Genomic DNA, 18,070 nt, shown 5'->3' on the forward strand with positions numbered 1-18,070 from the left:
CTAATTACATTGTTTGTATGTTTAGACAACAGGAAGTTAGTCAGCCCCAGTGAGCAACTTATCTCCACTGTAGACGAGATATTCAGCCAGTGTCGTACAACTGCTATCCTGGGGTCTTTAACTTAAATCACAGTAGTGATACACAACCGCATGCTGTTACAATGTTCATCCACATCGATACAGGCAGAGGCAGAGATTGAACTCAAGATTCCTATGTTCAGCTGTGCGAGCTTTCACTCCATGTGCTCCAAGCTGTGATCTGTTAATGCAGTCGACCACCGATCCCCTTGATGGAAATTAGGAATCTGTTTGATTGTACAGCCAGGTGTTTCCTAAACATTGCCACTGTTATTTATGTAATGTCTCTTTTTTTATTGTGTAGTCCATGTGCAGCCTCGCTCATTAAATGCTGTTGTCACAGAGTTTTGCCATAGTTTTCATTGAGTTAAGAAGTCTCATTTCCTGTCCAGGGGTTTGTGCCTCGCAATCCTCTATGAACTTGCACCGCCTACCAGAGTAAAGTCGGCACCACATTGATGAGGCTTGCCCACTGATTTCATTGTGGAGGTGGCGCCGTGTCACAGAGCTTTTGGTTGCTTGTCCAAAGATCCCCAGGTGGTCAAAATTAATCCTCGGTTCTCTGCTGGGGCGTGCCAGATGCCTGCAGACTTGTACACGTTACTGAAAAAAAGTAACTGATTACAATTACAATTACTACAGTCAAAAAAGTAACCGATTACCGTTACTGATTACTGCCTCCCAGAAGTAATTGAACAATTACTGCAAAGTAATTGATTACTTTTCAAGTTACTTTCACGTTACTTCTTATTGCGATGACAGAAATACACAAATACACAGTAAAATATTGCGTACACAATTTTGTTTGGTTATTGTTCCCTTTTTTGTTTTCAGACCCGGAGCTTGTCGTGTAGCTGACGCGTCGACCTAAGGAACAAAGCCCACTAAAAAGTCAATAGCGAGTTCCCGCTTCCCGTCGACTTTATCAGCAATCTGCAATGAGATCCGGAACTCCCCAGCCAAGGCTGGTGGCGCGCTTGTAGAAGAGCGTGGCGTAAAAGAAAAAAGGATTTGCCGACTAATCCTAGTTTTATTTTTTTTTAGATGTTAAAAAAAATGTCAATCATTTTTGCTCCATGGCTGAGTGACTATGCTGATTTTTGTGAGAAAAAAGAATTGTGGGATGAAAAATGTAATTGGTAATTGTGTAATTGATTTTGTAATTGATTACAGAAAAAAAGTAATTGAATTACTCCGAGCGTTACAGCTTGACAAATGTAATTGAAGCGTTACAAAATTACACTTAACTGTAATTGATTACAAGTAATCAATTACTTGTAACGCGTTACGTACAAGTCTGGATGCCTGTCGTTGGTTTGGCACGTAAAACCCCCAAATTTAACTTCACTGCCTTTTCACTGCACACTGCTACAGTGCCGACGTAGCAATTGGGCCCAAGTTTGCAGCTGACCACACAGTGATACAGTAATTGAGCAGCGGTTCCAGCTAAACCCTGGTACGGTGCTCACCTCATTCATGCTCGCATTCAGTAATACGTAGTGTGATGCCATCAGTTTGAGTGCATGGGCCCTGCATGCTTGTGTAAGTAACTGTTAGGTAGGACACCCTTGACTGCCTAACATCCGAAGGTGTCCTCACAAGGAATTGCTGCGCTATTGTAATATTTATTCTAACCGAAAACTCTTCATGTGGGGTCACAGCTGCAAGGCATCATTTCAGACATTCTCATGTATAAGTTTATTTCGAACAAATGTGCACTGAACAACTCGCTGAAAAGTCTTGAGTCTGAACACGGCAAGATTCTGAGTTATTTTGATGTAATTACCTGAAGCTTCTCACTTTCTTTGTATCCTGCTACCCCCCTGCTTTGTGTGATGACAAATATTGAATTGTTCTCGAGCAAAATGTTTCCACAACAAAGAGGGCAAGTTGGTCTTGCTTCTTTTGAAAGATTGATAAAACAGCAACCACCAGCATAGTTTCAAACACTGTCGTCCAGCGGGAACCTGAGTAGAACAAAGACATTGCAACAATCTGTGGTGACCAACTAGCTGAGAAACCGGCGGATTTGTTTCGGTTCAAATTAGAAAGTGTGTGGCCATAGCATAAGGTTGATTTGTTTCTTGCCCGATTGCATTTTGAGCTTTTACATGGCCAGTGACTTGATTCTTCGGTGACCTAAGCTAAAAAGGACCATGCTCTGCATTCAGTTCCTACTGAAAACATCACACAACGAGTTGAGCCCGCACCCATGCCCCGTTGAATGTGTCCACGGGGTCTGGGGTCAATGGGAGATGAGACTGCCTTCAGCATCGTCAGTGGGGGGTGGGACTGGTAAAGCGAGAAGTGGCTCGTTCTGCAGGTGGGCCAAGTTTTGCAGTGCAAGTCCACCAGTGATCATCACAGCTGACCATTCAGGCTTGTGCTTCTAGCACATGTCGAGGCACGGAAAGTGCCTAGGCCCGCTGCACTGAGTTCCTAGTCCAGAAGTGGGCCTTTTGGTATTTACATAAGACAAAAATGAAGAACAATACAGCACAATTATTGTTTGAATAGAAAATTTGGGACTAGTTTGTGGAGCAGTATATGTCCGATTAATGCTCAGACTACTGTTTTCGATAGTAAGTGCTGTGTATGGTAAAACTCTTCTTCAAATGTACACACACAGCTTTTTGTCGTGAGTGGATAATGTCCCTTCGCGCACATCTTAAGCTTCAAAAAGTCTCTTTCAGATGGCTGCAGGCATCAGTCCGGTTCGGGTGGTTTGCTGTACGATATGGACTTTGGTACTAGTTGTATTTTCAGTACACTCTGCTGCTTGCCGAAGGATGTCAACCTGCGAATGGTGTGGTATCGGCGTACGTTTCCTACATTATTGTATATTTCTGTGGACTCGTAAGCCGCGGTCTCATTTAAGCAACAAATGCCAAGAACCAACAAACAACCAACCTCAATGAACAACAAATGTTATTGAGCAGTGGGTGTTCGCCGTGCAGTTTGGTTTACATGACACAAGCACATCCAGACACAAAAACTGTTTACATATGGGACTGTTGTAGTTAACAATTGCACAGACAACATCGTGAATGCCACCAAATGAATGCTTGCATGTGTATGTAGAAAGTAAACATTCGCTCATCATTTTCAATTTTAATTTAATTTTATTTAAAGTTTTCATGTCTGAGAATCTGACGATCAAAAAGGTTCACCTGGGATGAGACTGTGTTGCAACACACATCGTCTCATCCCACATTCACTGGAAATGTGCTTTGGTCATGATCATTCTTGCAGGGAGGGTGCGCTCGGGCCGCTACTATCATTATGCTCGGTAACCCGATCGGGAGTTCGTTTTATTTTAACGTATTTCTGTGGTCTCACAAGAGTCGGCAACCATTTAATGACATTTTTTTTCATAAGAACTGGAGTGCGTTCACGCTCGGTCGTGCAAACTGTCGCCGGATACAGATTTGTTTTAATGTTTTGATTGATATCGTTACGTCAGAGTTTAGACCTACGATATCGCATCTCAGCGTACAGTTTGATTAATTAAGTTTGGCACTCCTAACGCAAACAACGGGTGAACTTACCTGCACGTTGATGGAGAAGTATCTATTTCTGTTTCGAGAGCACTTCCACATCGGGACCGCCGGGTCCCTTTATCAATGCACCCAGTCGCCCCTGGAAACTTCATTTTGCAGCAGCCCCGCTAGTTCGCTGCGCCCTGCGGGAGCTTCACCGAGCGGGTGAAAATGGTCCGTGAAAGGAGCCGCGAAACTCGCTCCGCAATCCGGCACACAGTGGGCTGCGGCATGTTCACATGGTTCCCGTAACAACTTGGAACGTCCTGGCACCATAAAAGCTCAAAACAACGAGGAGCTGCAGCATCGTTGAGGGCGGCAGGCCCTGAGTACTCGCGCCCCTGGCAGACCCAGCAGAGTACTCGCCGGTCGCCTTCGTGAAGCGGCACCGCACAGAAAATCCGCGGTCGCTGAAGTGTTCCAGCGGGTTCAGGCGTTCTCTGAAACTTCGTCTCGTCAAACGTCTCGATTCGCTGTCGCGTGCGTCGTCGTAGAGGATCTCTTCTGCGCTTAAAACGAAGTGCACGAACTCCGCGAACGACTCGCCGGCCGCCATGACACCCCAAACTCAAGTCGAGGAGCGGCTCGAGGAAGCGCCGGACCTACCTTGAGATTCTCGAGGAAAGAGTCGAGTAATTCCTCGAGTCGAGGAGCGTTTGGAGTGGAGGTCGGTTTATGAAGCGCAAAACCGGCCTCAAGTGGAGTTTTGAGTCGAGTTTGAGTCGAGGCCCGTTTATGAATTCGGCTGTTAGTTTACGACAACTTAGCTAAGAAGTTCGTAAGTTAAGAACATCGTAAGAAGAGGAGAAATCGGTATTCAGAAATCGGTACAGTTCGCGCTTTCCACTTTCTCGTGTTTCCTTCTCTCCTGCCCTCCTTTCCTCCCTCCACCGCCCTCCACCACCTGTTTACCGCCCTCCCCCGAGGGACCAACACGGAGAATGGATTAGGAGACGCCTCCGGTTAATCCGGCTTAACCCGCCGAAGGGGGGTCTGCTGCTTGACTAAAAATTATTTCGCTGCTCGAAAAAGAAAAAGAAGACGCCGCGGGCAGCGATTCAGTGCGCTTTGCCGGATGCGCAACGCTACGTCCGCCTTGAACGAGCTTTTAGGTATTGGTTGGACTAGCATTTTTCGAAGCACGGCAGGTTTTGTGTAGGTCCTATCATATGGTCCTGCAAGACCTCCCTGTCCGTTACCAGCTCACTACCTTTTTTTTTCTCCTGCGGATATGCCCCAGAGATTGATTACTAGAATTATTGACGTTTGTTGCAATTTGCAAATGATGTGAAACAAAGAAGTTCTCCTCAGCCACGCAAGGTACGTCTCGTATTTTGAAGTTATTGCCCAAATGTTTCGTTTGATGCTATTAGTGAATTATACATTGTTTTGGGTATTTTGTAGTCGGTTCCCGGACATTTCATCGAACGCCGTTTTATTGACGCCGTTTCATAGAGAAAATGCACGTTTCATTCAACAAATATTAGTCAGTCCGCGATGAAAGTAAAATGAGACATCCCTTTTTTTAATTTCGATATTCAAGTGATTAAAATAAAAAAAAAAATTTGGTTGTGACTTCATCTACCTTACAGTGAACAGTGTACCGCCTCACGCAATTGCGAAAAGGGAGCTGTACAACACTGATCTCTAATGTATTCGATGAAAAGGCGTTCAATGAAACGACTTCGATGAAAAGGCATTCGATAAAACGGCGTTTCGAAAAATTTTGAGAAACGGCTTCGATGAAACGGCGTTCGATGAAATGTCTGGTCCAACTCATGGTTATTTGTAGTAGCCGTTGCAATATTTCGTTGGGTGCTTATACGCATATATGCCGTTCTTTCTGACAGCAGCGTCTTACCAGCGGTAGCAGAGATGGATGAAACATCAGCCTATTCTTCGTTCGTTTCAAAAAAACGTTTGAGCGATGGAACAGAGAAGGAGTATACCTGCACCATTAAAAGTTTCCGCAGAACTATAAACCTTACATTTTCCTGCGAAGAAGAAATGAGCAACTTTGATGACTTGCTGAAAAAGGCGAAGCATCCACACAAGGATGAACCGTTAGCTGGTGTCATCACAAAAGCAGTACAGATGCTGGCTGATGATGAGAACCGGCGAGTGAACAAGGCTGCTTCACTAGTGGCAGAGAGGGACAGCGAGGAACCATCACTTTTACTCTGCGACTCGTCAGCACTATCCAAGATGGTCAACGCTGTCCAAGATCACGCTCGGAGGTGTCCAGAAGATGTCGTAATCGTCAAGGTGACACCAAGGGGATTCGCAGCTCGCCTAGAATTGAGATGCCATGAACATACTTTAGTTTTAGATACGAGCTCCAGTGTTGGAGATTTGCGAGTTGTGGACTGCTCTGTGGCGGTTGCCTTCGTTTGCAGCGGAATGCTGGGAACTCAATTTGAAAAGGTTTGCTTGTTCAGTGGAGTCCCTTATTCACGTCGAACACTCGACAAGCTCACTGTACAGATTGGTGCTGCGGTGGAGATTTCAGTAATGGAGTCATTGACAGCCGCTCAGCAAGAGGAATCGAGATTAACAGATCAGCCAGAATCCTCGACGACATCGCTGAGCATCGAAACAGACGCCAGGCACGCCTGCAGAAAAAATTCGTTTCATACTGACGTTATTGCCCTAGGGCAAAAGACCCACAAGGTGGTGGGAATTGTACATATTACCAAAAAAGAGGAGCCATCATCACAAAAACACGAAGCCGTTGGAACGCGAAAGCTCTACAAGTACTTTGATGAAAGAAACATTTCAGTTACTGACCACTCACACGACAGAAACACGACGGTCAACAAGATTATCAGAGAGCGTAATGGGACAACGAACTCCAACGACAGATGGCACGCCGCCAAAGGAACGCTCAAAGGAATGAAAACGATAGCGTTTGGCCCCCAAAAAAAGTGAAGGTAAGACGTGGCACCCTGAGCTTTCGGACAAGTGCAAGTTGGTGAGGAACCATGTATATTTTGCTATGGCAACGTGCGATGGTAGCGCCACCAAACTGAGGACGACGCTGCTGAACTGGGTTGACCACTTTTGTGGACGCCATTCCAACTGCGTGGAGGACTCTCCCTGTAAGACGGCGGGGCATGTTCCGAGTACGCTGTTGATCCAAGATCCAGTCGCAGAGAATCTCCTCTCTTCTTTTTTGAGATCGACAACAGTCTTCAAGAATGCTGGGGACTACATCCAAGCAAAAGACACCCACCACGTGGAGTCCTTCAACAACACCATGTTGATCTACATAGACAAGCGAGTTCATTATATGGACCGCTCCTACAACCTCAGACAGGGTCTCGCAGTCCTGGATAGGAATGAGCATGTCGGTCGGCAGTATACGTCGACGTACTTCGTCGAGGACGCCTGTCATCCTGATCGACAGGGGGGGAAGAAGAAGTACACGAAAAAGACGTTTAGGTATGACCATCATCTCGCGACTAACTCTCGCAGAACTATCGTTGGTGAACATTGCTGGAGTGTTACGGGAGGAAAGCTCTATTTAATATATGAAAAAATACTAAAAATGTTAGCACGTATATAAGAGAGGTAGCATATACTCGGTGATACCCTAAGCAAATGAAGTGCCCCTCAAATTAAACTATTGATTTAATGACTTTCATAGGTCCTGTGGTAATTGTAACTGGTTGGCTTGCCTCGTGCATGTATTTTATAAATGAGCACCTGTATGCGCCTAAAAATACTCCATGCGTCCATTTCCCGGCAGAACACTAGGGAGAGCCAATCACTGCGGTCTTCGGAGTTATCTCGGCCAACGAAATTATTACAACCTAAGGCCTCAATCAAGCTACTGAATAGTTGATTATTTCAATATGAGAGAGACCTAGTTTTGTTTCTTATCAGGTCTGTTTCTGTTTGCAATCAGTGTTTCAAGTAATAAGCTTTAATGTTATTTGATATAAAACCTCCATGTCCAAGACCAGTGAATTGTACCGATAGTACAAGCGCGTAATAAATTATTTTTATTTTAGTTTCACACAGAAGATCCGCCACCTGCTCCTTGAAACTGCAGCCTTGAAGGAGTCCAGCCAAGAAACGGACGAGTCCATCCCTGAAAATGGCTCCTGAAATCAAGGTATACCTTGCTCTAAATGTTTTATGTCAGAAATCGTGAGCGAAAACTTGATGCAGCGTAGCAGCCAGAAGTAATGCCCCTAAAAATAAATTTCAAATACGGTCACGAGTTTATCTTCAATTCCATTAGGGAGTCCATTTTCCGCTCCGGTCAACGTCTCACCAACTGCACATGCGCGCCACGCTACACCTGCAAGTGGACAGGGCCCCTCAAATGCGCTGACGTACTGTTGTTTACCCCTCATCTCAACCAGTGCTACCGTGTGCTTTTCTGCTTCGTCACTGCGTGCTCTTTGCGCGTCCTTTATGTTGCCCGTTGATTGGCGTTCCCCTTTCTTGTACTTACTTTTTTCCCCAATTCCTAGCAAAAAAGTTCTTGTGCGCGAAAAACTGTTTTGGTGCACTTGCACGGTGTGTATTTAATAACGTTACCTTTTTTTTTTCAGCCCCTGAAACCCTGCCCGTTACCTGATTGACCAAAAAAGCAAGGACACAACGACGGCAGCGTATTGAAACAGAGCAAAATAAAATGTACATAATATTTATAAGAACACCGTTGTCTTCATTGCTTGGCTTTCAAATTTTTAGTGCTGATAATCATCGTAATCAAAAAATTTTTATGAATGAAAACCTCTCGTCGTGCATCGAACCCAAGATTATGCTTACGTGAAAGATAATTCGGCGCGGGAGCGGCTCAAGTCACCGTAAACCTTGTTTTTTGTTTTTTTGTTTTTTTTTTCAACGCGGGATTTGCGTTTGAGTCTAGCTGAGGTACCACTGGCAGAACACGAATCGCATACTTGGAAGGTGTATACCGTTATATACTCCATCTGAAAACTCATATAGCTGGTTGAGTGAATTCAATACTATCGGATTTCGTGAAGCTCGATTTGTTGAATCGAACTTCAACAAATCACACGCACCCATTCCACCTATTCCTGTTTACCCAGTCATAGTCGTTCCCTTACGATGCAATACGACTACAATTAACGGCAGTTTATGCAATGTTGACGTTGCACAGCCGTGATCGCACGGTTTTTAGAGGCGCTATAGAACGAGCACAAGCGTCACTACAATTTCGGTACACTGATTGATTCCTGTTTCCCCGCCGTGACGTCACGCGAGAAAAGCGATTTCTGTCTGTGAAATTAGGAACACAAAAATCAAAATATAACCACGGTAATAAAACAAAGTTAAATGGATCTCTGCAGCCAATACCGATCCATTCGCGAGGTGACTATAGGCAAAAGCATTACCTCCGTGGCTTCACTCTCTGCACACCACCAGAAAAAGTCATACAAACTCTTTGGCGCTATTATCAACACGATTGCGTTTGCAAACCGGTTGTTTGACTCAGCTAGGGTTTGTCTTTTCTGGCTTTCATAGCTCTGTATGAAACCAGAAAGGTAGATACTTTTCTACATTGGGTGGGTTTGCCGGGGGCCTCCAGTTATTTACGGCCAAAATCACACTAGAAGCGCTTCAGCAATGTCCACTTTGGTTGACACAGGTACTCTCTAAAAATGCCTGTCGTCTACTTTCCCAAAGGATACTTGAAAAGCCTATCATAGAGACAGACGGACAACGAGGTCAAGATTGTGCTTAGACCTAAAAAAAATTGTAACACAAAGTTAGCCTTGTCATTCCCAAACTCGTTGCCGGAAAAAATTGTTATGCGAATTGCAAGCCAGGTTTGGTAATAGTAACATAAGATACGTACAGCAGAATACCCTGCCATAAGAAAAAAAAATGATTTGGCTAAAGCCAAAGTAACACGAAATAGGTGCTAAGTGTTTTTGCGAAAGGGAGCGTAAACCGAAAACAAATAAAAGACAGAAAAAAGGAAAAATAAGAAAAAAAGTTTGGTCACGTGACCAAAAAAAAAAATATCAGTCCACGCGACCAAACAAAAAAACGAAGAAAAAAAAAAACGAGTAAAAACCATTTTTTTTTTGCCGATTTCGACGCTAGGCCCTCTTGATCGTGCACCAACATAATTCGGCCAAGGGTAAGCTTATGCATTCTCACATCATAGGAGAAAGCTTAGGCGCCCTCGTAGTTTTTCATACCTGTGTTTACTTTATTTATGGCCAGAATTCACGTTCCAGAATGCTTTTAGACTCTTGGAGCAAAATTAGTTTTCCTCACCCGAATCATTTTAGACCTTTGGAGCAAAGCCAGTTTTCCTCGTCCGAATCATACGTGCAGGCATCCCCTGTTCCCGTCTGTAACAACACTCAACAACAACAACAGCTCATCCGAATCACCTTGTAAAGCCAGTAGACCGCACTGGGTCGTCCAGCTCATCAAGCAGCACGAGACCACAACCGGGAAGGCTACTTTCAAATTCTCTGACGTGCCCGTTCCCCGCATCCAAGGTCGCCGCTTGACAAGCTTATCTTTCTTCCACCTGGTTTCCGGAACCCCAACGGCAGCTTTGCTCCGTCCCCTTTCCCTCTCGAGAGGATAGCTCGCCCCGAGGCAAATCCCATTCTGTCGACGCTTTTTCCATCCTTCGCTGGTCTGTTCCCTCCCCGTCCCGCAACTTCGGGAGAGAAGGTTCTTCCCTGCAGAACGGCCCGTTTGTACGGCGGCCTTTAAAGGAGTCATGAAACGCCTTTTCAACTTTTTTCTGTTTAGCTCTCCTCCTCACCTCATAAATCGCGCATTGTACCAAACAGTTCAAGAAGTCGGAAAGGGGGGAGTCCCCTCTTGCTCGGAATCTCGCTTGACTGGCCGGACACAGCCATTGTCCCCCTAGAAGATTAGCCCGTCGCTCAAAATTCCAACTAGTTGCTTACCCCACCCCGTTCACCCCGAAGCTGACAGTGCTGTGGAAGCTACGTGCTCGTTGGGCCAGCCACACATTTTCCACGTGATCATGCTCTCTCGCGCATACCGACTCGCAGAGAATGAGGTCAAGTGATGAAAGGGAGACGGCTGATTGGTCCGGCAAGCGCGTAGCTTCCACCGCAATGTCAGCTTAGGGGTAAAGGGATTAAGTGAGGTCCGGTGTCGTGTGACGGGCGCTTGGGCCCTGGTGACGCGCTGCGGGGGCCCGGTTAAGCGCGATCCAAACCAACGCTTCTTTTTGCGCCTGTAGGTCGTGCGGCTGCGGATGTGACGCATTTTCGTGACGTCGCGCCGCTTCTTCGCTCCTTCCGGGCGCGCACGAAGAAGTTGGTTGATTTCAACTTCTTTCTCAAGCCGCACAAAAAAGCGCGGTGACGTAGCAGGCCGCGCCTGTGTCCCGGCCAATCGGTGGAGGGCAAGTTCCGGCTCCGCGTTTCTCGCCGTCTGGCTGCCCTCTCCTCCCCCCCCCCCCTTTTATTCTCTTCCAACATGACAACGCGATCTCTCTCCCTCTCTCTTTCTCTCGCCGGCCAGTCTGTCGCTGTTGCACTTTGCTTGTGCGCTCGTGCCTGCGTGCGCGCGTGCGCCCCCGCCCGTAGCTGGCCCGTCCAAACCAAAGCGCACGCTTCTGACTCAGAAAGCGCGCCCGGAAACAGCAAAAACGACGCGGAATGCGTCACATCCGCAGCCGCACGACCTACAGGCGCAAAAAGAAGCGTTGGTTTGGATCGCGCTTTAAAGCGCGATCCAAACCAACGCTTCTTTTTGCGCCTGTAGGTCGTGCGGCTGCGGATGTGACGTATTTCGTGGCGTTTTTGCTGTTTGCGGGCGCGCTTTCTGAGTCAGAACCGTGCGCTTTGGTTTGGACGGGCGAAACTTCGGGCGAGCGCGCACGCGCGCACGCAGGCACGAGCGCACAAGCAAGGTGCAACTGCGACAGACTGGCCGGCCAGACGGCGAGAGAAAGAGAGAGAGAGAGATTGCGTTGTCATGTTGGAAGAGAATAAAAGGGGGGAGGAGAGGGCAGCCAGACGGCGAGAAACGCGGAGCCGGAACTAGCTTGCCCTCCACCGATTGGCCGGGACACGGGAGCGTCCTACTACGTCACCGCGCGTTTTTGTGCGCGTTGAGAAGAAGTTGAAATCAACCAACTTTTTATGCGCGCCCGGAAGGAGCGAAGAAGCGCCGCGACGTCACGAAAATGCGTCACATCCGCAGCCGCACGACCTACAGGCGCAAAAAGAAGCGTTGGTTTGGACCGCGCTTTATGGTGGCTAGTAGCCCGGTGACGCGCTGCGGGGTCCGCGGATGTATCACATTGAAAAGGAGGAGAGTTTACGAAGGGAAGGAGGTACGAAATAGTCCGCTATGTTTTGCAAATTTTCGTAGCGAAAGTCAGGGTTCTGACTTTCTACCTTTGTTCTTTTGGCCCACTGAACGATGTGCTATTAGTAAAATCCCAATATAAATTGATTTACTCCAGCCTAAAATTCGTTTCATGAGTGAGAAGAGGAAAGCGACGTTGTCGTACGGAAAAACTAAAACTTACCGGTGCTGTTGCTATGGCGACGGCGTCTTCGGCAGCACGAACAACCAATCGGAGAGTGTGATGTTTCTGAAGGACGGACGGAAAACAACCTTTATTCTCCACGATACATCAAATATATACACAAAGGAAGGACGCGCCCCCTGGGGGTGAAAGAACACGAATGAATACCGAAACTGAATATAACATACTCCCTCCCTTATTCGTAGTGATTAGTTGCTAGTAAGTGTTAGATATTCCTAAGCATGCACTGTACATATTTACACACTACATAACCACTGCTATACACATAGACAACTAGTCGGTCTGATAGTCTTTGAGCCAGGCCGGTCGTCGGCGCTCTCGGGACGGGCGATGGGGACGCTGCACGGCTGGGGATGGTAGTGAGCTTGTAGAGCGCTGCGGTACCCCAGGGGACCGCGGTTGCGGCCCAGGAGAAGGCGGCTGCAGCATGGAAGGCTCCAGTCCAGGCAGCTGCGGATCAGGAACGGGCGTCTGCGGTGCGGCAGACTGCAGTCCGCCAGGAGGCGGCGGCCGCGACCCGGGAGAAGGCGGCGGCGGCAGGTCAGGCTGCGGCACTCGAACCGGAAGCTGCGGCGCAGGTGGCTCTGAACGTTGGGACGGTGGACTCGTGCCCCTCTCTGGAACCCTGGAAAGCTTGGAGGCATTCCATGTGCGGCCATCTCCAAGTCTGAAAGAGACAGGTCCCCTCTTCGCCAACACTTCAGTTGACGAAGAAAAGGCGCGATCTCCCTTGAAGCGAACTGACGGCTTCTTGACACGAACGAAATCGCCCACTGCTATTTTCGGCTCCTTAGCAGCTCTCCTCCGGTCCGTGTACTCCTTGCTACTTTGCTGTTGAAGCCGGACCCTTTGACGCAGTCGCGCCAGTTCCTTTACTGGGTCTTTTGCGAACGCTGGTGCCGAAAACCCTACAACATCCAACCTAGTTCGAGGCATCCGCCCATGCAGCAGAACTGCTGGGGCAACCCCAGTGGTAGCCTGTGGAGTACAACGGTAAATAGCAAGGTAGTCAGTGACTGCTTGTCGGATAGGTCGCCTTTCGAGGAGTGAAACTTGGATGAAGTTCTTCAAAGTTCGATTAAGCCTTTCGACTTGCCCGTTCGCCTGGGGGTAGTATACTGATGAGTGCGACAGCTTGATGGCCCGGTTTTGAAGAAAGGTTATAACTTCACGTGAAGTGAACTGCGGCCCATTGTCGCAAACAATCTCCTCCGGGTATCCTTCACGGGCAAAGACACTGGTTAAGAATTCTTTTACGGTGCTTGTGGTCACTTCGCTGCAAAAGTATACCTCTGGCCACTTGGAATGGTAATCGACCAATGTTACAGCAAATCGGCTATTGCGAGGTGCATGCTCCAATGGGCCAACAATGTCTAGGCCCAGTTTCTGCCAGGGTCTTTCAGGCCACTCAACAGGCTGCAATGGCACTGGCGATGTTTTGGCAGACTTATCTGCCTCCAGGCAGATGTGGCAGTTTTTCACGGCCGATTCCACTTGCTTTTCCATTCGTGGCCATCAGAATAGCTCACGAAGTCGCGCCTTTGTGCGCGTGATGCCCGGATGTGTCTCATGGGCAACTGCGATGAACTGAGCTGTGAGGGAGGACGGAACAACGAGGCGCTCTGCGCGCAGCAGCAGGTCATCAACAATAGAAAGCTCTTCGCGCACTGAGTAGAAAGATTTTGCCTCCTCTGGTACGGACTTTTGTGGTGGCCAAGAGCCGCACACGAACGACTTGACGGTTTGCAGGCAATCGTCGTTGAGGACGGCTTGCTTGAATTCTTCCTTCGTCATGGAGGCCGGCTCGACCAACGAGACGATTTCTTCTTCCTTGGAAAGTTCTGCCTCCGACGTAGGAGCTGGCAACCGAGAAAGAGCATCGGGCACAGTGTTGGTGGACCCCTTGCGGTACTCGACCGTGAAATTGTAACACAGGAGTCGTGCACTCTAGCGTGCAATCCGGAGTGGCCTTCTTCCACGCCCCTGCGACGATAGCAATGATACCAACGCCTGATGGTCCGTACGAATCTTGAAATGGCGACCCCACAGGTAAGTGTGCCATCGCTCACACGCCCAAATGCATGCCAATGCTTCACGTTCACCAACCGAGTACTTTCTTTCAGCTGGGGACAAGGTGCGAGACGCGAAAGCAACTGTGCGGAGCTCGTGGCCATTTTGCTGCTGCAGGACAGCTCCCAAACCGCAGTCGGAAGCGTCGGTCGACACGATGACTGGAAGTGATGGATCGAACATGTGGAGAACTGTACTCGAAGAAAGCATTTCCTTGACTCTCCGAAAACTGCTGTCTGTTTCAGCTGACCAGATGAAAGGCTCATTCTTGCGAAGCAGAACGCGCATAGGCTCGATCACTTCGGCCAAGCGTGGAACGAATTTGGAATAGTACTCGACAAGACCTAGGAACGACCGGAGGGCCGCAACATCTGTTGGCACTGGAGTGTTAATTATCGAGTCCACTTTCTCTGGAAGCGGTGCGATACCTCGTGCCGTGACCCTATGGCCTAGGAAGGAAAGTTCTGGAACGTCGAAGAGGCATTTGTTGTTCAACTTCAGGCCGGCGTCCTTGACTTTCTGCAAGACCGTTTTTAGATTCAAAAGATGTTCTTCAGCACTTTTCCCAAAGACTATCACATCGTCAATGTAGAACAACACTCCAGAGCAGCCATCAAGAATTTTGGCCATCATCTTCTGAAATGCCGCTGGGGCAGAGGCTAACCCAAAACAAACTCTTTTGAATCGGAAGAGTCCTTCATGCGTAATGAAGGCTGTCAGATCCCTGCTGTCAGGGTGCAAAAGAACCTGATGGTAGGCGCAAGCCAAGTCAAGCTTTGAGAAGTGTGTCGCGCCTACCAAGGCATGAAGAAGTACTCTGTGTGAGGCAATGGGAAGCTGTCTGGTTCAACAGCCTTGTTAGGCTCCCGAAGGTCAACACATATTCTGAAGCTGCCATCTTTCTTGTCAACGACAACAATGGGGGAAACCCATTCAGAAGCATCGACAGGTTCGATGATGTCAAGGCTCAGCAACCTGCGAAGTTCATCTGCTACTGGTTCCCGGAGTGAATATGGGAGACGACGAAGCTTCGAAATTACCGGCTGCACGCCTTGCCGAGTTTTGACACGATGCGTGAATCGCTTAGCAAGGCCCAACTCAGGACTGAAAAGTGAAACGAAGTCGGGTGCCAAGGCTGGCGGAAGGTTTGCTTGCCTCGATTGCTCTCTTGACTGCGTTGGAATGCGAGAAGGTGTCGGGTCATTGACACGCGGCGGCGGGACGACGGACGTGTGCAGGCACTCGAGAGTGGAACCCGGAATTTGAAGATTTAGAGCCTTAATGCCGTCGAGGCCATTCAGACAGGTGCCTTGGCTAACGATGTAGAAAAGACGTGGTGCAGAGCGCCCTTTAAATTGAACGTCTGCCTGAAAACACCCTAGCACGGAAATTGGACGCTTAGAAAAATCAAGCAAGGTGACGTGCGGAGCTGGAAGGAGCAAAACGCTTTCAAAATGACGACGAAATGCGTGTTCACACAGAATCGAAACAGACGACCCCGAGTCAACAAGAAATGTCAAGCTGACATCCGCTACGCCCACTTTTATGTATATTGCTCTGCGAGCAGAATGCTGCACGGTCAAAACTTGCTCAGAACTTCCACTTGACGAAACATCGTCATCAAAATCAACTTCACGAACCCTGCCTTGCGTTTGTCGCTTGCGGTTGCATACTCTCTGAAAGTGGCCCTTGACGCCGCAAAACGAACATTTCTTTCCCTGCGCTGGGCACTGTGACGCTGATGCGCGGTGGTTCCGCGAGCCGCACCGAAAACAGTGAGGTGAAACGGACCGGCTATCTCTGTCTCGCCGAGGGGGGCGGTGCCCCTGCGACGCACGTGAACCGCTCGCTTTCCTTGAAAAGTTCTGCTGACAATGCTCTTTTGGCTGTGAACTGGTTTTTCGCGAAGAATGCGGACGACGCACAGAAACAGGCTCGACTGAAGCAGAGAATTCCTTTAGTTCTTCAGCTGCTTGCTCAAACTGAAGAGCGATTCGTACTGCGCTCTCGAACGACAGGGAGGAACCCTCGAGTAGGAACCGTTCACGTACGCGATTGGAAGCAACGCCGGCAACAAATTGGTCACGGAGAGCCTCATCTTGTGAATTGAACGAACAATGCGAAACGAGCTGCCGTAAAGCAGCAACGAAGTCATGAACAGACTCGCCTGCGTGTTGGTTGCGGCGGTGGAAACGATGACGCTCGACGACTACGTTGCACGACGTCGAAAACTGCTTCCGTAAGGCGGCGAGTGCAGACGCGTACACGTCAGTAGTGGCCGCGGTAGGCTGATCTTGAACTGCCGGTGCTGCGGCGCTTGACCCTGCAGGTAAAGTCCGGAAAACACGCTGCCCTTCCGCCCCCAAACAATGCAGAAGAATGGCCTTGCGTCGCTCTGGTGGGCACTCAGCTGCTTCGGACGCTAGAAGGTAGACTGTAAAAGTCTGCTCCCACTCCTCCCATGTCAGGGACGGACGGCCGGGCGTCTGGAGGAACGGCGGCGGCGGAGCGAGGCCGGGGAAGCTCATGGTGGGGCGGGCGTAGCCGGACGGTACGGGGATGCCGAAGGTAGCTTGGAACGGGCTACATCCTCGTCGCCAGTGTGATGTTTCTGAAGGACGGACGGAAAACAACCTTTATTCTGCACGATACATCAAATATATACACAAAGGAAGGACGCGCCCCCTGGGGGTGAAAGAACACAAATGAATACCGAAACAGAATATAACAGAGAGCTCGGCATTTGTTCGGAGCCGTTCGGAGCACGTGGATTTTTCATAACAAACACAGGCGGCCTTTCTGCCACTGCTTGTCTGAAGTTCGTATCCGTGCAGTGATATGTCGACGCTAACACGATTTAAACTCGCCCGAATGCCGAGGCCGGGTTGCGTAACCACCCCCATTGACTGCTACGAACTCGATCGCTACCAAGTCAACACAAATGTCATCGTTGGTAAAACACGGCCCGCAGTTGTTTGCAAAGCGACGTAGATGGGAACACATTGTCGCGGCGTTTTTTGCGGCCTCGGAGATGCAGGAGCGAGCCGACGTTAAAAAAGATACGTTTGAATACGACAGTGTAAGCAAGAGCCACGTAAATGCCTGTTCACACTACGGAGCGGACGCGCGTGTTTGATCGAAGTGCTGGATTTGCGCTGTTGGACCGCGAATTGATAAGCGTTTCGGGACCGATCCTTTACAATTGCAACTCGATGCTGACGTGACACCCGGCGAAGAAAGGTTGGACCGGCATTGCGACCCACGAACGTTACAGCGATCGACAGTGAAGTGCAGTCGTGTCAGAATAAAATGGAATACTAATAACAAAGTGTACATACCATGTTGCGAAGGTAATCCATACGGCGTTTATTTCAGCTTGATATCACATAAAACAGAGATAGAATCGATGAGCGCCCCTTTTCGACGACAGCGTTTGTCACCGTTGCCTCGGAAAACAAGGAGATGACAAGAGGAAGAGATTGACCTCTTAATCTAGAATTGAGGTCAGCGATCAAACTATAATACGGGAAGGGTCCACAAGGGTCGCGCGGGCATATTCCATTCAGCCGCGCCAGCCGGTCGTGGGCAGACGGTCTTCGCCAAGGACCGTCAGATTATCGCTGCGCCGAGTCGGAGTGCCTGCTAGGCCTATCTGCCGATCGGTCGGAGTCCGTACTCGTGGCCCTTGGAGCTTTTCCCTGATGTCTGTGAATCCAGGGTTCTTGTTCGTTCGTCGTGGTTTGTTTCAAGTACTTTTTACTTGTTTCTTGCTGCTTGAAGTCGGGACGCGTAAGAAGCGCACGTAGAAAAATAAACATCCGTCGGTTGTCGCGACCAAATGAGC

General features: G+C 48.7%; 1 non-coding gene and 1 pseudogene across 1 annotated transcript; one reads left to right on the plus strand and one right to left on the minus strand.

Moving 5' to 3' along the window:
• Positions 1–6,612: 6,612 nt before the first annotated feature.
• On the plus strand, positions 6,613–8,216 carry LOC115323042. Its single transcript, XR_005718198.3, has 3 exons — positions 6,613–7,058; positions 7,631–7,734; positions 8,180–8,216. It is a non-coding gene; the product is annotated as an uncharacterized LOC115323042 (transcript).
• A 7,589-nt stretch (positions 8,217–15,805) lies between these two features.
• LOC115314005 lies at positions 15,806–16,754 on the minus strand (annotated as a pseudogene).
• Positions 16,755–18,070: the final 1,316 nt, after the last annotated feature.

The sequence above is a fragment of the Ixodes scapularis genome, unplaced genomic scaffold (genome assembly GCF_016920785.2).
Source record: "Ixodes scapularis isolate PalLabHiFi unplaced genomic scaffold, ASM1692078v2 PGA_scaffold8__174_contigs__length_109621045, whole genome shotgun sequence".
NCBI lineage: Eukaryota > Metazoa > Arthropoda > Arachnida > Ixodida > Ixodidae > Ixodes > Ixodes scapularis.